This window comes from Sus scrofa, chromosome 3 (genome assembly GCF_054392235.1).
Source record: "Sus scrofa isolate SSC_HxYL_T2T_F1_AM1 chromosome 3, Sscrofa_HxYL_maternal_Yorkshire_Landrace_v2.0, whole genome shotgun sequence".
NCBI lineage: Eukaryota > Metazoa > Chordata > Mammalia > Artiodactyla > Suidae > Sus > Sus scrofa.
The window spans coordinates 126,953,026-126,967,588 of record NC_139385.1 but is presented as its reverse complement, the minus strand read 5'-3'; the positions used below and the strand labels follow the sequence as shown (position 1 = coordinate 126,967,588).

Sequence of the window (14,563 nt, the reverse complement as noted above, 5' to 3'; positions counted from 1 at the left end):
CAATGAGGACGCGGGTGCGATCCCTGGCCTTGCTCAGTGGGTTAAGGATCTGGCATTGCCATGAGTCTGTGATGTAGGTCACAGACGAGGCTCAGATCCTGCATTGCTATGGCTGTGGAATAGGCCAGCAGCTGTAGCTCCTATTCGACCCCTAGCCATTTGGAACTTCCATATGCCATGAGTGTGGCCCTAAAAAGCAAAAATAAATAAAAAATAAATAAAAATTTAAAAATAAGGAGTTCCCCTCATGGTGCAGCAGAAACGAATCCGACTAGGAACCATGAGGTTGGGGGTTCAATCTTTGGCCTTGTTCAGTGGGTTAAGGATCTGGCATTGCCGTCAGCTGTGGTGTAGCTCTCAGACTCGGCTCATATCCACCATTGCTGCGGCTGTGGTGCAAGCCAGCAGCTGTAGCTCCGACTGGACCCCTAGCCTGGGAACCTCCATATGCCACAGGTGCGGCCCTAAAAAGCAAAAATAAATAAATAAATAAACCAAAAAACAAAAAAATAAAAGTTTCAGGCCTACAGAAGAGGTGTGTGCATGTAACTTTTTATGACGTGATTCCTCATTCCTCTTCTAAATACTCCAATGTGTTAACTCCCGAAATAAAGACCCTCTGCTACATTAGCATCATTCAAGCCTCCCAGTTAGGAAATTAGCATTGATTTAACACAGAGCCAACCCACAGACACATTCAAATTTTATCAAATGTCTCAACAATGTCCTTTTCTTTCTGGTTCAGGATCCTATCTAGGAATATACATTGTATATAGTTATCAGATCTACTCTGTCTCTCTCTTTTTTTTTTTTTTTTTGTCTTTTTGTCTTTGTTGTTGTTGTTATTGTTGCTATTTCTTGGGCCGCTCCCGCGGCGTATGGAGGTTCCCAGGCTAGGGGTTGAATCGGAGCTGTAGCCACCGGCCTACGCCAGAGCCACAGCAACACGGGATCCGAGCCTCGTCTGCAACCTACACCACAGCTCACGGCAACGCCGGATCGTCAACCCACTGAGCAAGGGCAGGGATCGAACCCGCCACCTCATGGTTCCTAGTCGGATTCGTTAACCACTGCGCCACGACGGGAACTCCTACTCTGTCTCTTTAAATCTGGAACAGTTCTTTAGTCTTTCCCCATTTTATGCCCTTAACTGTAAAGGATATAGGCTCTTCATTCTCTAGCATGACCATCAGTCTGGGTCTATCTGATGTTCCTCGTAACCCAATTTAGGCTATAACATTCAAGGAACAGATATATAGATGAGATACTATGCATACATATTATACCGACCCATCATTAGATATAACTGATCACTTAGTCAAGTTAGTGTCTGCCAGATTTCTCCACTGAAAAAGTCACTATTTTTCCCTTTGTATTTGATTAGTTTATATGGAATCATTCTGATAATTCACCAATATCCTATTTCTCGTCAAACCTCTCTACCCACTAGCCAAAGCATTCACTGACTATTCTTGCCTTTAATACCGCTATGGTGGTGATTATCTAATCCCATTACTCCTTCAGTATTTTTTAGTTGGCATTCTACTTTAAAGAACTTTCCCTCCCCAACCCTCCTTTCCTTTTCATTCACTCATTTATTCATATCAGTATGGACTCATGGATTCTTACTTTATCCTATGGGTTATTACCCATCCCTCTATTTTTTTCTGCTCAAATTATACTAGATTTGGCTATCAGGAACCTTTCAAAGTGGTTCCTGTATCCTTCTGACATGTCCCCACCATTGTGAGTATTTCCTTACTTTCTGGCACAAAAGAACTCTCCAGACTCAACTAGTACCTTCCCTCCCTCACCCTATAAATTGAGCTAAATTGAGCATTAGCTTCTTTTCGTCAAGGATAGTATTCGGAAATCAAGATCTGGGCATAAGGTGTGCTCCTTGTTACTGGGGTTTCACCGCTATTGAGTCCTCTCAAAGAGAAAGCTAGGAAGTATATTACTACATATACATACATATAAATATACATATCTATACCTATTTCTTACCCACCTGTACACAAATAATAAAAAACAAATGTGTGTACACCAGTGCTTCCAATTCTAATTCCATACCTATGTTTCTTTTTAGATTTTCCATTTTTATAAGTCCTTCCCCATGAGAAACACAACTTCCATTATTTTCAATACAATTGCTCTTTCAATTAATTAATTTGTTTAATATAATCAGTCTCTCAACCAGAGACCTACATCCATCACACACTAATCCCTCCCCAGCCTCATGTCTTCAAACTACAGGCGTAACTGTCTTTGCAGTCACAGCAGCTATCCTCTTCACCACCCAATTCCTTGAATACTGGACAGGTGGGTAAGAGAGTGGAGAAAAGAGCTATGTTTTCTTCAGAGAAGATTTAATTCACATGGTAATACTTTATCAATTGAGATTATAGATAATATTTTAAAAGCATGTATAATCCTTTTCAATATGCTACCATTTAAATATATTTGAGTTTTCTTAAATTTCTTTTAAGAAAAATACAAAAAGTATCCATTTCATAAATGTCATTTCTGTATATTTTCCCAAAGCAACCCAACTACATTATACAATTAGTCAAATGTAGCCACTCACAAAAAGAATGTAGCCACTCACAAAAAGAAATACTTGCAATATACGTTTAAAGGTATCCAAATATATAGCCTATAGACTATTCACTTACTAAAAACTTTTTCACAAAAAGACAAATTTCTAATTTTGTGCTGTAATGCTAGTTACCACGAGCTAGTTTTAAACCCACAAGACCACATTCCTACTAAAAGGCACAAAGGGAAAAACAATTAGAAATTCAAACATTAAACTGTCTATAATTAAGGATAATAAACATGTTAATTATGTAACATACACCATCACTTATTAGTTTGAGCTCTCAAGAAAACTGGTTAGCTACTTTCAAACTATCCCTCAGTAGAGGGGGGTAAATCCACTTAAGATGCAATTCAGTCATATAATAGTACTTAACGGTAAATATGCTTAATGTGCTTAAAAAATGAATGCTTTTTAAATTGTATTATTTCACTTCCCCAGGCCCTTGCCTTCTCCAGTCCCACCCTTTAACTCAGTATTTAGCTGAGTAAATACTACAGCTCAGATATAAGTCAACTAACTCTAGACCAAGGTCACAAGGCTAACAAATGACTGACAGAATTAGGGGGAGAAAAAAAAAAAAAAAAAAAAAAACTAGAATTTAGGTGCTTCCATTCCTAATACAGTTCTCTGTCTACTACCTCAGACACTTCACCCTATAAAACCAATGTTAAAGTGGGCCTCGAAGGTCATCTTACTCAATTCCTCATCCAAGACTTGATCAGGCTCTATATCTGTCACTTCAAATATGCTCTACCCCAGACCTATCCAATCAGAAACCATTTATAACAAGATCTCCAGATGATTCTCATACACATTAGAGTTTGGAAACCATTATTATATAACACATTCAACAAACAGTCACAGCGGAAGCACTGACTATATGTTTGAAGACACAGTTGTGAATAAAGAAACTGATACCTGTGAAATACTTTACCCATTTAGACAGCCCAGGCCAGCATCACTTGTAATCAAATCCCACCACTCACCCTTCAAGACCCATCTCTCCCTCAAAATCTTACCTGAATAATCTAACCTAAATCGCCCTCTTCCCTTTGTAGCTGCAACTCTCCATTCTGGCACTTGATAATATCAAATTTAGCATTATATACTTACCATTTTTTAAGATGGCACATCCAAGTCTTGAGGTTCAAGCAAGATTTTAAGTTCTTTAATTATAAAAGATACACCACTTCTTTTGAATTCCAGACGATATAAAGCAAAACAAACAAACAAAAAAAAAGGGCACGATTTCCCCAACCTCCCAAGTTTGTTCAGGACATTTTTAGGAAGGTCCATGGTCAAATACATCTAAGAAATGATGAGGTCCAAGGTTTTTCACTTGACTTCTATGAGTCTTTAATATGTTAATATGCAGTACAAATCTCTGAAGTATGGAAGATACTATATAATATTTCACAAACTTATTTGATCAAGCTCTTTTTTCATGGAGCATCTGTAGGTACTGAAGTTTCAAAAACACACTCTAGGAGTAAGTACTGTGTGCATATTGAATTAAAGACAAAATAGTCATGTTTTAAATAATGTGAGTTATATAACTCTTTGAATATCAATTTAAATGATTTTGTATGTTTATTAGTCATTCTCCCATATGCTACCAACTTTTTACAGCTCCATTCAGGAGTATCTCTCAAAGTATGTTCTACATACTAACTGAATCAGAATGTACCTGAATTTCTCATTAAAGAAACATAACCTGCTAAACTAGAATCTCTGGAGATGGGATATTTTAAATGAGGGCCTCTAAATGATTCTTAGTACACAAAAGTCTGGGGACCTCTGGCATATAAAACAATTTAAGTATAAAATATGATGCACATCATCCTAACTGCTGCACTATATTAATGTACTACTATCATAATGAAAGGGTTTCAATCTTGACTTGGCTCAGTGACAAAGACCTCAGAATAAATAGCACTACAAAAGCATCCTTCCAAAAAAAAAAAAAAAAAAAAGAAAGAAAAAAAGATTCCTTCCCTCCAAAGAAATCTAGGGATTTCAGTAAAGCAAATAACCAAGATGTAAATACTACAAAATAATTACTTCAATGCCATTTAATTAACCTCAAGCTTTGGGAGAGCTTTTACCTACAAACCTGATACTAACAGTTCGTCTTTAATGGGATGATCATAATGCTCAACTTTAACTTCTTCAAAGCATTTTACTAGTTAATTATAAACTAACCCTTTGAAAAAAGGCGTTGCCAGTTTCGGGACAAAAATATTTAAAAGGGATTATGCAATCTACCCACAGACATTTAGTAATATGTGTCAGAGTGATTACAACCCATGAGCAAGAAAGGCATTCAAACTAAGGGAATAATTTCATTTAACAAACATCTGTTGAACACCTACTGTGATTATAAGACATGGGAGGGAGGCAATGGTAAAAAAAAAAAAAAAAAAAAGATTAAAACCTATTTAAACCCAGTACACAATCTATTTGACAAATAGTTTCTCATGGCATAAGGCATATTATAGTAAGTACTCTAACAGAAATACACAATTCTCTGAAAGAAAAAATAACAGCTAGCAGAGATGAAGAAAGACATAAATAATGTGCTGTTTATTTTGTAACAACATAATAATGGAATACCTAAAACAGTCAGAAGAACATGATTCAAGGATAAGAGAACTTATAAGAGTTATTATATGCTATTATATAATAGTGTCAAATGCTACAGAAAGTAAACGTACAATGAAGTTAAGTCATCCCCACCTAGGTGACTTTCTAACTAACCTTCTAAAATAGGTAGAAAATTTTTCCAATTTGTAAAAACGATTTTCTCCCTGAATCTCAGAACTTCTTTCCCTTTTTTTTTTTCCTTTTTGTCTTTTTAGGGCCATACCAACCAGCATATGGAAGTTCCCAGGCTAGGGTTGAATTGGAGCTGTACCTGCCAGCCTACACCATAACCATAGTAACAAGCCGTGTCTGTTACCCATAGCACAGCTCATGGGAATGCCCCATCCTTAACCCACTGAGCAAGGAAGGCCAGGGATCTAACCCGCATCCTATAATGGATACTAGTTGGGCTCATTACCACTGAGCCATGATGAGAACTCCTAGAATTTCTTAAACCATACTCATCAGTTACCACATATACCGAACACCATTCTACCATAAATCTCATACAATTAAGTAGAAGAACTTGAGAATAACAAAAGAGTTTATGCTGCCCTGGCTTTCAGGGAAGCTTCCTGCCCAGATCAGAATTTGTTAGAAATCTAAAACCTTGACTTTAGTATAAAGCCAAAAGGACATATCCAATTACAGCATTAAAAATGAGAAATTAGGAAATAAATGAATTAGCAGACCAATTCAAGTCTTAATGGCAGATTCATCTAGAATTGTAAAAGTAGAAAATAAGAAACTGATTCCAGAAAGCAGAATAACTAAAAGATTAGTGGCATCAGTATTCAAAATAAAGACAAGGCAGGTGTAAAAAGCTGCTGTGTTTTAGGAGCTGTGAAAGAAGGCCAGGAGACAGATACTGAAAGAATTGTAACAATGATTTCTGATTTCAAAAGTTAGCTTCAGAATTCTAGCCAAAAACCTAGAGAGATGTCTATCAGACTGTGGGAAACAGTTCTGAGACAGAATGATGTGAGGACTAGACATGGATATGAAATAGTAATAAAAGGGCCATAGGTAATATAGAGAATGAGAAAACAAGAGGGCAGAAGGCAAGACCTTGGGAAAATACATTAAAAGAGCAAGCAGAAAGAATCCCGTATAAACTAGACAAAAATACAGTGTCTCACTCAAATGGGGGGAGGGAGTGGAAATTGATTCCAAAAAGACTAAACAGGAGTTAATCTGATAAACCCAAACCTGTGGACTGGTAATTAGGTCACTGTAACTTCTGAAAGAGCAATTTCTGCTGAGGTAGAAATCACTAAGTGAAGAACTGAGTGACTGATGAGAATATACAAGTGATAATTAAAGAGTTACTTGAACAAGAAGTGTCAGAATTAAGAAGAAATAAGACAACAGTCTAAAAGAGGTTACAAAGTCAAAGGATTTTCTTTTAAAAAAAAAAAAAAAAAAAGACCTGGTTTCTTGTAAATAGAAGGGAACCACAGAAGAAAATAAAATTTTAAAGAGCAAGATAATTCTGATGAGAAAAAGATCCCCAAAGAGACAAGAAAAAACGCAACAGGAACCTTATTTTCTCCCCCTCCCCACCCCCGACCCCTGCCCCCACCACCCCACCCCAGGTTAGATCAGAAAGTTTAAGGGTGCAATCAATCTTTTCCAATTTCCTTTAAGAGACAGCTTTTTTTTTCTACCTTTTTAAAAATTAAGTACTCCTGTTTTCATGAGAAAGCTTAAAAGCGCAATCAACGTCTTTTTCTTTCATTTGTAAAAAGAATTCAGAGAGGCAGCAGTTACCATGACTTCAGAAAACAAAACTCACATGGTTGTTTATTTTCTTGGAGCCAATACGATTCTACAAACTCCTAAAACTTCAGGCACACAAAATGTCCTAAGATTTCCTCAAATATCCCAGGAGCAATGGCTTACTAGATTAATATTTCTAAACAATCATCATGAAAGAATACAGAAAGGGGAAAAAATGTATAGAAATAAGTTGAGGAGTTGTAAAAAGATAAAAAGTCTATTATAGTTTAAAATGCTGTTTTCTTTCTAGAAGACAAATTATCTGAAAATATTTCATTACTTAAAGTGAGAAAAAGACAATGTGGGTACTGAAAAATGCCACAGACTTAACAGCTGGACGGAACCAATCTCATAGTACAGTATTAGGACTGTAATCAAAAACTGCTGTTTACCTCATAAGATTCTTAGAATCAGGTGAGGAAGTATAAGCAAAAAATATTATACCCAAAGCCTGACAGTGGATACATTCTCAAGTAAAAATACTTGTTTGGCTTTGTGGTATTAACACAACTCTATCAGCTTATTAATTCTCTTCAGTGTTCATTCCTTCTGCAAACAAAATTCATTAACACCTATTATTATGTTAGATACTAAGATACCTGATGATAAAACAGTCTCTGCCCTTCAAGAAAGCTAAAATCTAATCCTTTAAATCTTCCAGTAAAAGGCATATGAAAAGCTAAAAGTGATGAGGGCATTGAGAGTGGGGTATATATTGATTTAGCCTATTTTATAGAACAATTTGGCAAAACCTGTAAAAATTTAAAATGCATTACAGCAAAGAATGAAATAGTGCCTTTTGCAGCAACATGGATGAAACTAGAGATCATACTAAGTGAAGTCAGAAAGAGAAAGACAGGAGTTCCCATCGTGGCGCAGAGGTTAACAAATCCAACTAGGAACCACGAGGTTGCGGGTTCAATCCCTGCCCTAGCTCAGTGGGTTAAGGATCTCGCGTTGCCGTTGAGCTGTGGTGTAGGTTGCAGACACGGCTCAGATCCCGCATTGCTGTGGCTCTGGTGTAGGCTGGCAGCTACAGCTCCAATTAGACCCCTAGCCTGGGAACCTCCATATGCCGAGGAAGCGGCCCAAGAAATGGCAAAAAGACAAAAAAATAAAGAGAAAGACAAAGACAAATACCATATGATATCACTTATATGTAGAATCTAAAGAAAACTACACAAATGAACTTATTTACAGAACAGAAACAAATCCATGGACTTTGAAAACAAATTTATGGTTACCAAAGGCATGGACTGGGAGTTTGGGACTGGCATATGCACACTCTTGTATATGGAAAGGATGGTCAATAGAGACCTGCTGAATAGCACAGGTGACTCTACCCAATGTTCTGTAATAATCTATATGGAAAAAAATCTGAAAAAAAAAAAGGAGATATATATGTGTATGTATAACTGAATCACTTTGCTGTACAGCAGAAATTAACACAACACTGTAAATCAGCTATACTTTAATAAAAAAATTTTAATGAAAAAAAAATCACATTATACTTTTAACTATTTCCACTTCACCTAAAAGAGAAAGATCATTTTCTGCTATATTATAAATACTATTAAAAACATGGCCGAGCTCCCGTCATGGCTCAGTGGTTAGCAAACCCGACTAGCATCCATGAGGATGCGGGTTTGATCCTTGGCCTTGCTCAGTGGGTTAAGGATCTAGTGTGGCCGTGAGCTGTGGATCCCACATTGCTATAACTCTGGTGTAGGCCAGTGGCTACAGCTCCAATTCAACCCCTAGCCTGAGAACCTACATATGCCCCAGGTGCGGCCCTAAAAAAGGGCCTAAAAAAGGCACACACACAAAAAAAAAACACATGAAGACATGAGTTCCTGCTTGGTGCAGTGGGTTAAGAATCTGACTACAGTGGCTCATGTCGCTGTGGAGGCACAGGTTCAACCTCTAGCCTGGTGCAGTGGGTTAAGGATCCAGCCTAAGCACAGCTGGGGTCTGATCCCTGGCCCTGGAACTCCTTATGCTGCAGGGCCGCCAAAAAAGGAAAAAATAAATGGAGATAACTACGTGTGTACCAACAGAGAACAGTTAAAGAAACGATGGCATAAGGATACAACAAAACATTAGAAAACCAGCAAGAAGGACAGAAATGGAACAATGTACATAATACACACTGAGGTAGAAAAATTAACTAACATAGATAGTATATGATTCCAGAGTTCCTGCTGTGGCCAACAGGATCAGTGGTGTCTCTGGAGTGCTGGGATGCGGATTCCCAGCCAGCACAGTGGGTTAAAGGATCCAGCTTTGCCACAACTGCAGCCTAGGCCATAACTATGGCTTAGATCTGGTCCCTGGCCTGGGAACTCCATGTACTAGGGGGGAATCAAAAGAGGGAGGGAAAAAAAAAAAGACATGCTTCCACTTCTGTTAAAAAAATATATCCATATAAGGAGTTCCCTGGTGGCTCAGTGGGTTAAGGAACTGGTATTGTCACTGATGTGGCTTTGGTCACAGCTGTGGCACCCTGGTTCAATCACTGGCCCCAGAATCTCCACAGCTAAAATGTTTGCTTTATTATCAGTTAGAGACAAAATTTTTCTAGGTGTCAACATCTGAATGGTATGAGTTCCAGAAGGAATGAAAAAGAGAGAAGTAATATTTGAAATAATAATTTTAGATTACCATTAAGAAACAATGACAAATTTGCCACAATCAAAATAGGTGAAAAAAACCACAGACTAAAAGATCTAAGATAGCCGAACAAGAGAATGAAGGAAAAATCTATGACTAAAACACAGTAAAAATTTATGAAGGAGTTCCCTTGTGGTGCAGTGGGTTAAGGACACGGCATTATCACTGCAGTGGCTCAGGTCACTGCTGTGGCACGCGTGAACTTCCACATACTACTGGCACACACACACACAAAATTTATGAAAAAAGACGAAACTATGAAGTTTCAAAGAACAGAACACCTACAAAAGACTCAAACATCAAACTTCAAGAGTAACAATGGATGCAAGGTGACAACAAAATAATACTCTTGGTTTTTGGGTGTTTTTTTTTTTCGTCTTTTTAGGGCTGCACCTGTGGCATATGGAGTTTCCCAGGTTAGGGGGCCAATCGGAGCTACAGCTGTCGGCCTAAGCCACAGCCACAGCAATGCCAGATCCAAGCCACGTCTGTGACCCACACCACAGCTCACGGCAATGCCAGATCCTTAACCCACTGAGCGAGGCCAGGGATTGAACCTGCAACCTCATGGTTGCCAGTCAGATTCATTTCTGCTGTGCCACGATGGGAACTTCAACAACGTAGTATTCTCAAAAAGTATTAGACCTAGAATTTCGTATCCAGCCAAGTTTTCATTTAAATTAAAGAGCATACTGAAAATATTCTCAGGCATGTAATGCCTCAGAAAGTTGTCACAAAAAAAGTCCCAGACTGAAAATATTCTTGGAAGAAGCACTCACAAAAAAAGAGGAATAAATGTAGAATAATGACACAAAATATAAAAAGAAAGGGAGTTTCCATTGTGGCACAGCAGAAATGAATCCAACTAATATCCATCAAGATGCGGGTTTAATCCCTGGCCTCACTCAGGGGGTTGGGGATCTGGTGTTGCCGTGAGCGGTGGTACAGGTCGCAAATGTGGCTCGGATCCTACAAGGCTGTAGCTGTGGTCAGCAGTTGCAGCTCTGATTTGACCACAGCCTGGGAACTTTCATACGCCGCAGGTGTCATCCCAAAAAAAAAAAAAAAAAAAAAAGAGCAAAAAAAATTTTTTTTAATAAAGTAAATTAGTGACATTTATTGTTATTAGAAAAACCTCCAGGGACTTTCCATTGTGGCTCAGTGGGTTAAGACTGACTAGTATCCATGAGGATTCAGGTTTGATCCCTGGCCTTGCTCAGTGGGTTAAGGATCTGGCATTGCCATGAGCTGTGGTGTAGGTCAGAGACCTTTCAGGGAGATTGGGGGCGGGGGGGAGAGAGACTCCAGAGAAAAAGAAAAAGTACTCAAAAAAAATCAAAGCTAAAATTCTAGACAGTATAAGGCAAGAAGAGAGATGGAATATTACAAGAGCATGTTGGCACACAATTTTTTAAGAAAAAATAAGTTAATAAAGAGACATTTAAGTCTTAAGAGCAATCACACACACACACACACACACACACACACACACACACACACACAAACACACAAAGGAAACTAAAACCAGGAGTTCCCTGGTGGCCTAACAGTTAATGATTTGGCTTTATCACTGCTGTGTCTCAAGTCTGATCCCAGGCCTGGGAACTTCCACATGGTGCAATTAAAAAAAAAAAAACAGAAAAAAACAGCAAAAGATCTACAAATGTGACCTAGTGGATATATCTATAACACTGCACCCCCAACTGCAGAATCCACATTCTTTTAAAGTGCACAAGGAATGTTACCAAAACTAACCATAAACTGGATGACAAAAATAAGTGAGAACAAATTTCGAAAGATCAAAATCATATGGAATATGTTCTTTGAGCACAGGATTAAGAAACTGAAAGTTAAACAGCAAAAAAATAATGAGAAAATAAATGCCCAACAATTTGAAAAAGCAACATACTTTTTGATAACAAATGTATTAAAGAATAAAAGCAAGAAGAGAATTGTAAACTATTCTAAAATAAAAAGTTTATTTAAATATATATATGAGCAGAATTTGAACAATAAAAAAAATTAGGTACAATCTTAACATGGGACAATGTAGAATACGGAATATCTGAAAAATCAATAGATTCACAACACAGAGTTCCCATCATGGCTCAGTGGTAACAAACCTGACTGGTATTCATGAGGACTCAGGTTGGATCCCTGGCCTGGCTCAGTGTGTTAAAGGATCCAGTGTTGCTGTGAGCTGCAGTGTAGGTCACAGATGTGGCTCGGATCTAGCATGGCTGTGGCTAGAACTCCAATTTGACCCCTAGCCTGGGAACTTCCATATGTCACAGGTATGGCCCTAAAAAGACAAAATAAAAAATAAAAATAAATTCGCACTATAATATTTTCCATGTCATACTGTTTTCCAACATATATATATATATATATATATTTTTTATAAGTAATAAAAATACATTTTTCCCAAGCACACAAAGAACATTTACCAACAGTGACAATATATTACGTCACAAAAAAATCATAAACTTCTACAAGAAAAATATGCAAACCATGTTATTTGAGAGACATTCCATACTCTTGGACAACTTATTATGAAAGCGTCACTTCTCTGTAAATTAATCTAGGAATTCAAAAACATTTCCAATCAAAATTCTAGTTGGATCTTTTGAGGAACTCTATAATCTTAACTGAAAATATATACAAAAATAAAAATCTTTAATATCTAAGTCAATTTTGAAAAATAACAAAGAAAAAGAATTTGCCTTTTAGGATATTAAGACATAACCTCGAAACTATAGAGGAGCTCCCTTGTGGCACAGGAGGGTTAAAGATCCAGCTTTGTCACTGCAGTGGCTTAGGTCACTGATGGGACATAGGTTCAATCTCTGGCCCAGGAACTTCCACGTGCCATGGCGCAGCCAAAAAAAAAAAAAAGAAAACCCATTTAAAAAAAAAAATCCCACAGTCATAGAAACAGTATGGCACTGCCATAAGAATAACCAGACCAACAAAAAAGAATAGAGAGGTCAAAACAGGATATATATGGGAACTTGTTATATTATAAAGTGGCATTACAAAGAACAGGTTGTCTAATAGAACGAACAAAATAAATCAAAGATCTAAATAGCAAAAGCAAAACTGTGTGTGTACAGCATCACAAAATAAAAAGTATCCCTTACTATGGGGCAAAAAATGGTTAAAAGCCACTCTTGGAAAACAAGAAAAAAACAGCAACCCCAGTAGAAAATAGAAAAAGCATTAACAAGCATTTTAGAGATGAATAAATCAAAAAAATTACTAAGGACATAAAGAGTTGCTCATTCTCATTAGTAATCAAAGAAAAACACTTAAAAAGCTAGATATTGCCAAATATTGGCAGGGTTGTGTGGATACGGGATACACTACTCCTAGAAATGGAGCATTTTATAGGTAGCTGAAGTACCACTGTTTCAGAGACTCCAACTTGGGCCCTAGAATATAGACAGAAACTAGTAACACTGAACATGTTTAATTCAATACTATGTATCTTCATATATAAATATGCCACAGAAATCTTTTCAAGAGATGTAAAGTATGAAAATTTTTTTTCAAATGGAAAATACTTATCTACCCCAGAGAGAGATTCCTAGAGCATGAAAGAAATGTACACACTGATAAATCAGTATTACCGAGCAGAGGGAAAGATGGGAGCTCAAGCACACAACTAGAGATCACAGGTCCCAGATTTAGTCCCTTTATAGGTATTTTTTCCCAAGCCATCTTTAAAATATGGGGAAGCAAAAATATTGCCAAAAAATTATCTCTTTATAATACGCCTGCTCCTCTCCCTACACTCACTCCCTGAAATCAGGCAACAAGCAATTAGTAAAAATTGCTGTCCTATATTTCACATCCCTATAGGCTACTGTTCATACTTCCTGTCCCAATACAATACTAGACACCACAACTCTAGATAGTCTAATAAAAATCTATCTATATGCAGTATGTACAATATTTCCTGACTGTACAACAGTGGCCTTCTTTACTTTTTCAGATATTTGTGAAAACTGATTGAACGGCATCAAAAAGTAGTGATAAATATACATGAGGCAGTAAGATATATAAGTGGAGGAGGCAGAACTAGATTTAAATAGTACCCTACCACTTATGCCTATTTGGTCTTCGACAGGCCACCTAAGCTCTTCAGCAATTCAATTTCCTCAGCTGTAAAGTGGGGATACCATCACCTGCCTTACAGGATTGTTGCAGGAATTAGATACGACAGCATTAAACATCTGGCATGGGCTGCTAAACAAACTTTAGTTTACTCCTCTCATTAGGCTACCACCAAATGGGCCAAAGGGCAAAATGCAGCAAGTAAATACAGTAAAAGTGAAGACTGCCAACTTAAAAATAATTTTAAATGAGGCTACTTTCCATTGATACACCCAAAAACTATATATTGAGCGCTATGTCTAGAAGGCGTTGTTGCAGGCACTACAGCTGTGAGCATGACCGTCTCCATCCTTAAAGAACCCCAAGAAGTTCCACTCAAAACACTCAGTGAGTAAAAAATTAAAACTTTTCTTGAAGTAAGTGAGTATCCAGGTCATCTGGCCCCCACTTTTAACTGATTTATCCTGTTAATAATTTCTCATTTGTATATCACGTACATACTTAGAGCCTTGAAAGTAAAGGCTGTGTCTTATTAACCCTCTATTCTCAGAGTCCAATCATCACAATTTTCACATATTAAGCTGGCTATTTAATATGTTATTCATTTATTCACTTAACAAATAATTATTAAGCATCTTCTATATTCCAAATGATGCACTAGGCTCTGGGAATGCAGCAGTTTAGGGAGGTGGGAAAAAGTTACAATGCCTGCTGTCAGGGAGCTTATGGTCTACTCTAATAGATGAGTCTAAG

At 37.4% G+C, this 14,563-nt stretch overlaps 1 protein-coding gene across 13 annotated transcripts in view; it reads right to left on the bottom strand.

Moving 5' to 3' along the window:
• ATAD2B (ATPase family AAA domain containing 2B) overlaps positions 1-14,563 on the bottom strand; it is a 125,126-nt gene that overhangs the window by 104,112 nt on the left and 6,451 nt on the right. The gene's annotated exons all lie outside the window — the stretch shown is intronic.